Consider the following 10,326-nt stretch of genomic DNA (forward strand, 5'->3'; position numbering starts at 1 on the left):
TATGCCACACATCATCTGACAGCTGCGAGGACAGGCAGACATCATACTAATCTCATCTGGCAGCTTCCACAAAATTTCATAAGCTGCCTGTGCGGAGGAGCCCAACAACTGCTTGGTCCATTCCTTTAAAGGCAAAGCCAAGATCTCTTCCTCCGCACATTGGGGAGTGGCAGCATGAGCCTACATTTTAGAATGCATCTCACTGCATCATCCCAAAATGTTATTTCTTAGAATAAATACAATAATATTGAGCAATATCCAAAAATCTTTTGGTGACTGAATTTTAAAAGAAAGCTTTTCAAAATTGATGACTTTGATGAGGACAGTGAATGTACTGTAGCCAAGTATGTGGGTGGTACAAAAATAAGTGGGAAGACAAGGCTGAGGATGACACAAGGAATTGGCAGAGGGACATTGACAGGTTAAGTGAGTGGGCAAAAACTTTGAACATAATGTGGGAGAATCTGAGATTGTGCGCTTTGGTCAGAAGAATAGAGGAGTTTAATATTGTTTAAATGGAGGAGCTATGTAGAAATTTTCAGCTCAAAGGACTTGGAAGTTCTTAGTCAAAAACTATCATCTATATTTAGTTAGAAGCAAAAATAAACAATGGCCTTTATTTCAAACAGAATGACGGATAGAATTATAGTTCACACAAAAACAGAAATTGCTGGAGAAATTCAGCAGGTCCGGCAACATCTGTGAAAAGAAAGAATGTTAATGTTTTGAATCCAGTGAGTCACAGATGTTGCCAGACCTGCTAAGTTTCTCCAGAAATTTCTGTTTTTGTTTTGCGTTTCAAATCTTCAGCATCTGCAGTTTTTCATTTCATTATGAAAATGGAGAAGTCTTGCAAAACCTATACTATTATGATATTGAGGATGTGTACTATACCTTTAAGAGAAAGAGAGAATGTGTTTTGAACTGAAAGATTATAAGCATCTGTGTGATTTGACTAGATGGCAGTCCCGGAGTATACTGGAAAATTTGAAATATATAACATTTGGCTGTGAAATGGATACCTGAGTTATGGCTGCTGTTTTGACAACAATTCAAATTCAACCAATCAATTTAAATTCCGCCCCAGGGTATTAAAACCCAATCAAGTTTGAATTTATTGTTTTGCCAGCATCAAAACAATGAGATGATCCGATGTTGGGGTGTAAAAGATGCGCTCGTTTTGAAAATTGGTCAGAGAGTAACTGGCATAGAGAGAGGAACTCATGGAGAGCTAACATCTTATCAAAGGTATCTTTTCATGTGAAACATATTCGCAGTAAAAAGAAAGAAGATAACCTAGGGAGATCTTCATCCAGAAGAGTGAAGACAGAGAAGAAGACATCAGCTGTGTGGCTTTGAAATTAAATTGATGTAATTTTAGTAAATGTCTTAGTGGAACAGCATATTATTATAGAGTTGGAGGTAGATAGTAAGCAGTCAACAGAAAGGGGGCTGAGGGTTGTGAATTGTTGTTGTTTAATGTTCACTTTTAGAGTTAAAAAACAATTTGATGTTATTTTCTTTAAATAGTAGAATTTGGAAGTTCTCCGTCACTCATATTTTAACAGATTGAGGCAAGCTTTTCTGGGTGTTTGGTTTAATTAACAGAGAAGTTCACCTCTGTGTCATAGCAATACAAGGCACTAATTAGACCACATCTGGAATAGTGCCAACAGTTTTTGTTCTCTTTTCCGAGGGGAGATTTAATGGCATTGAAGACAGTCCAGAGAAGGTTCACTAAGTTAATTCTGGGTATGAAGAGACTACCTTAGGAGAATTATAGAGACATAGAGTCATACAGCAGCAAACACATACTGCAGTCCAGCTAGTCCCTGCCAACCAGACATCCCAATCTGACCTAGTCCCATTTGCCAGCTTTGGCTCATATCCTCTAAATCCTTCCTAATCGTACACCCATCCAAATGGCTTTTAAATGTTAGAGGTCACAGAACACCAGGTTATGGTCCAACAGGTTTATTTGAAATCACATGCTTTTGGAGCACGGCTCCTTCAGCAGGTGAAGTGATGAAGAAGCAGCGCTCTGAAAGCTTGTGATTTCAAATAAACCTGTTGGATCATAACCTGGTGTCATGTGACTTCTGACCTTATCCACCTCAGTCCAACATCACCACTCCACATCATAGCTTTTAAACACTGCAGCAACCGCCGCCGCGAACCACGACGTCACTTCCGCCCCCACCGACCTTGCAGCCTCCGCGATCGCTGCCCAGACAACCGCCTCCAGGATCGCCAGGAAGACCATCGCCGACAGATTCGCAGCCTCTGTGGGGTCCACGGCTATTGGGAACAACTCCGTTTCTGCTGTCGCCACAGCCACTTCCGCCCCCTGGGTTGCTGTTGCTGCAGCCACTTCCGCCCCCAGTGACATCACACACCTGCACAATGACCACGCCGCATGCGTCTCTGCCCCCACGCCAATTTCCATCACCACGCCTAACCCCGCCCCCACGTGATCTCCATCACCACGCCTAACCCTGCCCCCACGCCGATCTCCATCACCACGCCTAACCCCGCCCCCACGCGATCTCCATCACCACGCCTAACCCTGCCCCCACGCCGATCTCCGTCCGCACGCCAAACCACACCCCCATGCCGATCTCCATTCGCACACCTAACCCCGCCCCCACGCCGAACCCCACCCCCGCCCCGATCTCCATCCCCATCCCGATTCCCGCTCGCACTCCCAGCTCCAGCCCCACACCAGGTCCTAGCTCACAGCCCTGACGTGTTTTCACCATCCCTCCAGAACTACCCCTCTCTGAGGATGAAAGATCAGTCCTCGGCAGAGGCCTCACCTTCATTCCCCTACGCTCTCGGATTAACGAGTTCAACACGCGGCGAGACATTGAACAATTCTTCCGCCGCCTTCGCCTCCGCGCCTACTTCTTCAACCAGGATTCTCGCCCACCCTCTGATGACCCCTTATCCTGCCTCCAATACACCCCATCCACCTGGATACCCCATGCTGGCCTCTTACCTGCCCTCGATCTCTTCATAGCCAACTGCCGCCACGACATTAACCGCCTCAACCTCTCCACCCCTCTCACCCACTTCAACCTCTTACCCTCGGAACGTGCAACCCTCCACTCCCTCCGTTCCAACCCCAACCTCACTATCAAACTGGCAGACAAGGCAGGCGCGGTAGTAGTTTGGCGCACCAACCTTTACACTGCTGAGGCTAAACGCCAGCTCGCGGACACCTCCTCCTACTGCCCCCTTGACCATGACCCCACCTCCCACCACCAAACCATCATCTCCCAGACCATCCATAACCTCATCACAACAAGGGATCTCCCATCCACCGCCTCCAACCTCATAGTCCCACAACCCCGCACTGCCCGTTTCTACCTCCTGCCCAAAATCCACAAACCTGACTGCCCCGGCCGACCCATTGTCTCAGCCTGCTCCTGCCCCACCGAGTGGTAGATGTGATCTATATGGACTTCAGTAAGACATTTGACAAAGTTCCCCATGGGAGACTCGCCATTTGGATACAGAACTGGCTCAAAGGTAGAAGACAGATGGTGGTGGTGGAGGGTTGTTTTTCAGACTGGAGGCCTGTGACCAGTGGAGTGCCACAAGGATCGGTGCTGGGTCCATACTTTTCATAATTTATATAAATGATTTGGATGGGAGCATAAGAGGTATAGTTAGTAAGTTTGCTGATGACACCAAAATTGGAGGCATTGTGGACAGTGAAGAAGGTTACCTCAGATTACAATGGGATCTTGATCAGATGAATCAATGGGCTGAGAAGTGGCAGATGGAGTTTAATTCAGACAAATGCGAGGTGCTGCATTTTGGAAAAGTAAATCTTAGCAGGACATATACACTTAATGATAAGGTCCTCGGGAGTGTTGCTGAACAAAGAGACCTTGGAGTGCAGGTTCATAGCTCCTTGAAAGTGGAGTCGCAGGTAGATGGGTTAGTGAAGAAGGCATTTGGTATGCTTTCCTTTATTGGTCAGAGTATTGAGTACATGAGTTGGGAGGTCATGTTGCGGCTATACACGGTATTGTTTAGGCCACTGTTGGAATATTGCATGCAATTTTGGTCTCCTTCCTATTGGAAAGATGTTGTGAAACTTGAAAGGGTTCAGAAAAGATTTACAAGGGTATTGCCAGGGTTGGAGGATTTGAGCTATAGGGAGAGGTTGAATAGGCTGTTTTCCCTGGAGCCTTGGAGGCTGAGGCGTGACCTTATAGAGGAATATAATATCATGAGGGGCATGGATAGGATAAATAGACAAAGTCTTTTGCCTGGGGTCAGGGAGTCCAGAACTAGAGTGACAGGGGAAAGATATAAAAGAGACCTAAGGGGCAACATTTTCACCTAGAGGGTGGAACGTGCATGGAATGAGCTGCCAGAGGAAGTGGCTGAGGCTGGTACAATTGCAACATTTAAAAGACATCTGGATGGGTATATGAATCGGAAGGGTTTGGAGGGATATGGACCAGGTGCTGGCAGGTGGGGCTAGATTGGGTTGGGATATCTGGTTGGCATGGACGAGTTAGACTGAAGGGTCTGTTTCTGTGTTGTACATCTCTATGACTCTAAAGATCTCTGAGTCAGCAGATTTTAATTTTTAAAAAATTTGTTCATGGGATGATGGCGTCATTGACAGCATTTATTGCCCATCCCTACTTGCCCAGAGGTCAGTTCAGACTCAACCACAATGCTGTGGGTCTGGAGTCATATGCTGACCAGACCGGGTAAAGATGGCAGTTTCCTTCCCTAAAGGACATTAGTGAACCTGATGCATTTTTCCAACAATCAACAATGGATTCATTGTCACCATTAGTCTCTTAATTCCAGATTGCTTTAAAAATTGAATTCAAATTCCACCATCTGCCATGGTGGGATTCAAACCCACGTCCTCAGAACATTATATTATTCTCTGGATTAAACAGTCCAGCAATAATACCATTAGGCCATCACCTCCTGTCTTTAACATTCACCACAGACTCTTATATTTCCCTATTGAGAAAGAAGTTCAAATAGTTTTTTTTAAATCTCACTAATCAAGATGCCTTCAAATGAAACAAGAAACAAAGTGAGAGATCACATGGTGCCAGTCTCATCCATTGAAAGATCATCCTCACCCTGGTTTCCAGTTTATCCCGAGTGTCTACGGTCGCAGCGTGGGTGCCCCCAAAGCACAGGATCTGTGCTGACTACCCCAATTCACCCTTTTCTAGGGATGGCTCTGCTCCTTGTCTTACATCTTTGAGTTTTTTTTCTTCATTTGAGATACTTAGGGCAAGGCAATCATTATGATCTCAGTGCAGAGCAATAACTTGTAAAAGTAAATTCAAGCTTCCTGTTATTAACAGAAAAAGCCATACCAAAAATGTAATGTTTTCATGCTTAATAAATACCTTTACTACATAAGAGTTAAAGAAATTAAGTGTCATTAACTTATCATTATATTTCATAAAAACTTTAGTATCACCAAAAGGCTCAACAGGACATAGCCTATTCCACTGCAATCCTCCCAGGAATTCTACTATACTTCATAGCATCTTGAGGGTTCCTTCATTTTTCCTAGGACCAAACTAAGGTGTGCCACAGCTTTCAGGAATTCACTTTAGCTTAGTCTCCTGTGGCTATTCTCATCTCAAACAAGTATGCTGTTTTTGAAAATGTAAGGGTTGTTGGACTCTCAGGGGAATGTAGCAGTGATAGTCAGGTTTCTGGTACTGAGACTGGCTTTAATATAACAAGTGCTATGTCAGGTTGCAAGCGATTGATTGTGATAGGGAACTCTCTATTCAGAGGCACAGACAGACATTTCTGTCTGTGGCCAACAGCGAGACATCAGAATGGTATGTTGCCTTCCTGATGCCAGGGATCAAGGATATCTCAGAGAGGGTACAGAATATTCTCAAAGGGGAGAGGGACCAAAACGAGGTCTTTGTATACATTGGAACTCATGACATAGGAAGAGAAGAGAGTGAGATTCTTAAGGGAGAATATAGGAAGTTAGGCAGGAATTTAAAAAAAGAAGTAATATCTGTGCCATGAGCTAGAGAGGGTAGGAATGGAGAGATAGAGCAGATGAATGCAGAATTCATATTTTTGGATCATTGCAATCTCTTCATGGATAGAAGTGACTTTTATAAGAAGGATGGATTGCACCTGAAATGGAAGGAGACTAATATACTGGTGGGGAGATTTCCTAGAGCTGATTGGCAGGATTTAAATGAGTAAGGGGGGGACCCAGGGAGCCAGCGAGGAAAGAGATCAGTCTGAGACTGGTGCAGTTGGGAAAAGGAGCAAGTCAAACAGTCAAAGCACGCAGGAGCAAAATAGAGAATGAGGTAGGATCGATAAATTAAACTGCATTTATTTCAATGCAAGAGACCTCACAGGTAAGGGAGATGAACTCAGGGTATGGTTGTGAACATGGGACTGGGATATCATAGCAGTAACAGAGATATGGTTCAGGGATGGACAGGACTGGCAGCTTAATGTTCAGGGTATAGATGCTATAGGAAGGATAGAAAAGGGGGCAATAGAGGAGGTGGAGTGATGATTTTGATTCAGAATAACATTACAGCTGTACTTAATGAGGGTATTCCTTGGAACACATCCAGAGAAGTTATTTGGGTGGAACTGAGAAATACGAAAGGGATGATTACCTTATTGGAGTTGTACGATAGAATCCTCAATTGTCAGTTGGAAATTGAGAAACAAATTCTCAGTTATCTGTAAGTGTAGTGGCATACTTAAGGTAGGGGATTTTAACTTTCCAAATATAGATTGGGACTGCCATAGTGTTAAAGGCTTGGATGGAGAGGAATTTGTTAATTGTGCGCAAGAAAATTTTGTTTCAGTATGTGGATGTATCTACTAGAGAAAGTACAAAACTTGACAGATGCTTCAGAAGAAAGGCAGGGCAGGTATTTGAGGTGTCAGTGGGGGAGCACTTTGGGGCCAGCAACCATAATTCTATTAGTTTAAAACTGATGATGGAAAAGCATAGACTGGATCTAAAAGTTAAAGTTCTAAATTGGAGGAAGTCCAATTTTGATGGTTTTAAGCAAGAACTTTCAAAATTTGATTGGGAGCAGATGTTTGCAGGAAAAGGGATGGCTGGAAAATGGGAAGCCTTCAAAAATGAGATAGTGTGAGTCCAGAAAGAGTATACTCCTGTCAGGATGAAAGGCAGGGCTGGTAGGTATAGGGAATGCTGTGATGACTAGAGAAATTGAGGGTTTGGTGAAGAAAAGAAAGTGAGCATATGTCAGGTAAAGACAGCAGAGATCAAGTGAATCTTTAGAAGAGTATAAAGGCAGAAGGAGTATACTTAAGAGGGAAATCAGGAGGGAAAAAAAGGGGATAGTTTTGGCAAATAGTGTTAAGGAGAATCCAAAGGGATTTTATAAATATATTAAGGACAAAAGGGTAACTGGGAGGGAGAAAATAGGACCTCTCAAAGATTAGCAAGGCAGTCTATGTGTGGAATTGCAGGAGATGGGGAGAAACTAAATGAGTATTTTGCATCAATGTTTACTGTGGTGAAGGATATAGAACATGGAGAAATAGATGGTGACATCTTAAAAAATGTCCATATTGCAGAGAGTAGGTGCTGGTTAACTTAAAATGCATGGAGTCGAATAAATCCCTGGGATCTGATCAGGTTTTCCCTGAGAACGCTGTGGGAAGCTATGGAAGTGATTGCTGAGCCCCTTGCTGAGATATTTGTATCAGTGATAGCCACAGGTGAGATGCTGGAAGATTGGAAGTTGGCCAACGTGGTGCCCCTATTTAAGATAGGTGGTAAGGAAAAGCCAGGGAATTATAGACTGGTGAATGTGATAGTGGTGGTCGGCAGGTCATTGGAGGGAATCCATAGGGACAGGATATACATATATTTGGAAAGGCAAGGACTGATTAGGGATAGTCAGCATGGCTTTGTGCATGGGAAATCGTGTCTCACTAACTTCACTGAGTTTTTTGAAGATATAACAAAGAAGATTGATGAGGACAGAGTGGTGGACATAATCTATATAGACTTAAGTAGACCGTTTGACAAGGTTCGTCATGGTAGACTAGTTACCAACATTAGATCATATGGAACGCAGGGAGAACTAGCCATTTAAAAGGAAGCTAAGTGTCAATGTTTTCATGCAATGGGTGGTTGCGGGTATGGAATAATCTGCCAGAAGAAGTGGTGGACGCTGGTACGATTACAATATTTAAAAGACATCTGGATGTGTGTATAAATAGGAAAGATTTAGAGGGATATGGGCCAAATGGTGGCAAATAGGACTAGATTTATTTAGAATACCTGGTCGGCATGGACACATTGGACCAAACGATCTGTTTCTATGCTGTATATTTCTATGACTCTATGACTCTCCTCATTGTTCCTATTCTTGAGGTATGATCTCTGTGCTTTCCTCTAGCATCTAACTTGGTGACACTCTAAATCTCCTTAAGTACCTTATTAATAAGAACAGCCTACTTCAAGCATGGGTCTCACTGAAATTCTGCTTAATGACATCAAATCAGAAATATCCCTGCCATTGGTCCTAGCTGCTTTACAGTCCTGATCCAATCTTCAATTGCCTGTTTCTACACAAAATCACCCAGAAAACTACAAAATCAAAATAAAATCGCCCTGCAGACTTTTCTCGTGGTAAAATGGCATGGCTGAGATGAAGATTCAAAATTTACCTTCAAAAATAAACCTTAGATTTGGACCTGTTATGAACGACTTATGTATTTAAAGAGAACAACAGTAATCTTATCAGATCCATTGGCTCCATTTCAAAATGAAGAGAGGACCACTTGTGATTGCATGCTTTTACACCATTAACTCTAACTCCCCAGAGGGAACATGGAGCATTCTTTGAGTTGTAGTTAGCTTTAAGGATGTTCATCAGTTTCTCAGACTCAGATGTTTTCTCATTCACCTTGGCTTTAAAATTTCAATCACTAAAACTACAAATTATACTCCTTGTTCAAAAAAAAATCACAATATTAGCTTTTCATAATAACAGAAAATCAGAAAATAAAACCAGAATTGTGAGGTAGCTTCAAACTAATTTCGATCATTTTTGATTTTGTAGATCATTGATTATAAGGAGGATTGATGGAGATACCTAATGCTAAAGTTTGGAGGACATGTAGAAGAGGAATTAGGATAGAACTGAAATTTAAAAAAAGTCATGTGGAACAAAATCTCTATTTCTGGACTGTTAAGGGATATAGAGTGTTCATTAATTAACAGAAACGGACATGGATCATATCCCTTAAACATGATGCTCACGACTTGCCAATTTTCTGTAAGACTACTTCTCTCTAGTCAGTGGTTTGAACTTATTATCCTGTAAAAAGCTACTTTGCTGCTCACAGCACATTTTCCCAGGGACACTAAAACATATTTTATATTTAAATATAACCTGCCTTCTGTAAAAATTGTAGCACTTGCATAATATTTCTTTGATAAGTATAATGGTAACATAATTCATTTAGGCCTGTGGTCAGTCCACTAGTTTAATGTATGGTTTGATCTTCACTGTATGGTAAAGGCATTAACATTGATTATTAGCAATTCAGATCAGTGTGGAAAAAATTGTTCTGGCACATGTATTAAAATTTTTAGGAAGTAACCTATTCTATCAGTGTAGTATCAGTGTGTTATTATGGCAACTATTCTTTCCAAGACTGCAGGAAATTACAGAGTCATGAACATAGTCCAGTCAATCATGCAAACCAGCCTTTCATTCATTGATTCCATCTATATTTCCCGCTGCCTTGGGAAAAAGCAAACAACATAATCAAAGAGCCCTCCTGGGGGATCTAAGATGGCGGCGATCTGAGAAGATCATACTGCAGAGCTTCGCATCGCAGCAGGAGCAGGATGGTCCTTTAACCCACCCAACCCAGGTCATCAGGATTTCTTGGGGTGTTGGAAAGATTGTGGAGCCCCAAGAAACATTTAAAAATTGACTTACCTGTATTTTCAGCTGTCCAGAAATGCCTAAAAAGGGAGGAGAAGCATCTGAGGCCGGGCCTACAGCAGCCCAGCCTGCAGCAGCCTTGGAGCCGATTACTCTCCAGGACCTGGTGAACCAGCTCTCGAAATCTCGCGAGATGTTGGGGAAACAGATTGAAGAGAAGCTGGCTCCAGTCTCTCTCATGCTGCATAAGCATGAGCAGCAGCTGGGAGACCTGGAGAAGAGGACGGATGAGGTGGAGCACAGGGTCACAGTGGTGGAAGCTGACGCCAGTTCATTCAAGGAAGAGATCCAAGCCCTGAAGACGCAGGTTCATAATTTGTGTGACCAAGTGGAT

Source organism: Chiloscyllium plagiosum, unplaced genomic scaffold (genome assembly GCF_037043375.1).
Source record: "Chiloscyllium plagiosum isolate Xiang-an unplaced genomic scaffold, Cpla_swu_hap1 HiC_scaffold_6, whole genome shotgun sequence".
NCBI lineage: Eukaryota > Metazoa > Chordata > Chondrichthyes > Orectolobiformes > Hemiscylliidae > Chiloscyllium > Chiloscyllium plagiosum.